Here is a 1,711-nt window from a genome sequence, read left to right on the forward strand (position 1 = left end):
ATCAAGAGTTGAAGAAAGGGCTGCGAACCTTACTTGTTGATAAGCCTCATCATCTGTGGGATGTCTACCTGCCACACGTGTTGTTCTCCGTAAGAAACCGAGAAAACCGAAACACCGGACAGTCACCGGCCAAATTGATGTTTGGCCGGGAGATCAAGGCCCCCGGAGATTGGCAGCTCGAGCTGGCCGAAGGATCTCCGGACACGGAAAAAGATGGTCCGGAGTTGTCCGGAGCAGTGCGGAACCCTCCGGTAGAAATCGAAGATTCTCCGGTAGAACGTAATGATGCTCCTGTGGTAGGGGGGGGGGGGTGACCCGGTGGTTTCCGGCTCCAAAACCCCCAATACCCATATACCCCCAGAATCCCCGGGAAGAAGTAACCTGTCGGTTGGGGATTGGGTATACTACAAAGCGCATCCGCAGTCAAGTGCGGAGAAGCGTTTTCACGCGGGGTTCGCCCCGAAATGGTTAGGTCCGGTTAAGTTGGGTAAACCACTAGGAACCGGAGTGTTCTTGACGGAGGGTAAAAACCCTACTAAGTTACATGTCTCAGCGATGAAGCGAGCTGTAGGACCGTCAGAGAACATTAGCTAACCATACCTTTGTTTTAGATGGCAGAACGAGCAAACCCGCCACCAACCCGCAACAACCGGCCATCCCGTGGCATGATCGCCGCTCATGTGGAAAAGCTCCGGGCAATGGCCGCGCAGTTGTTGCGGGAAGCCAGGAGGCTGTCGGGCGATGGTCCGGAGGACACGGTCGGCGGTTGGTCAGCCGAACGCGCGGCCACCGCATCGTTCGGCCGGATACGGGCAAGCCCGACTGCGTGGGCTCTGTTCGAGCGGGGATTCGCCGAGGGACGTCGCTCCACTCGAGCGAACACCCCACAGCCCGAGGCGGCCCGGACGAGGGCAGGACCACCGGGGCGAGTGCCACCTCGTCGAGCACCGCCCACGTACCAACGCCACGACGTCCGGGATAGGCGAGGCAGGTTCCAGCGGCCAACGATGGAGCAGCCCGTGGTGCAGCCGGTAGCCCAGCAGCCACCCATCCAGCCACCAGCCCAGCAGCCCTCCGCCCAGCAGCCACCCGCTCAATCACCAGCCCAGCAGCCCGCCGTCCAGCAGCCATCCGTGCAGCCGCCAAACACGCCGGAGCAACAGCTGGCCGTGGTCGAGCGGTGGATTGAGGCCATGGAGGTGTCTGCCGAGACCCCGCACCCCGACCCGGAGTAGTCCGGTTGTTCGGACGCGTCTCGCGGACTCGGGGGGGAGTATGTCGCGGTCGTTATCGTAACGACCGCGGCGTCTCTATCGACGTCCGCGAGATTGCGACCGAGAACCGGTCCGGCCGCCGCCGGCGGCACGAACCGCCGGCGGCGGATAGCGACGGCGGTGGTCGGGCAGCTTTAGCCGGACCGTCATCGTTGCAACAACCGTGTAAAAGCGACATATGATAATTGTTTGTACAAGTTTCTTGCGTTGATTGTTACGAGTTAATATATAATATCAACATACTAAACGTGTTTGTTGTCGTCATTTAACTATTCCAATACCAAACCGTTCCTGACACCTACAAAATCATGGTATATTTTGATGAATCGAAATATGTATTTTTTTCAATTATCAAAGCCTTGGATATGTGTTTCAAAATTTACCAACTGTTTAATATAGAATATCCATTAGAGTCTATATCTGTGTAGATGTTTATT

The sequence above is a fragment of the Acyrthosiphon pisum genome, chromosome A1 (genome assembly GCF_005508785.2).
Source record: "Acyrthosiphon pisum isolate AL4f chromosome A1, pea_aphid_22Mar2018_4r6ur, whole genome shotgun sequence".
NCBI classification, from domain to species: Eukaryota; Metazoa; Arthropoda; class Insecta; order Hemiptera; family Aphididae; genus Acyrthosiphon; species Acyrthosiphon pisum.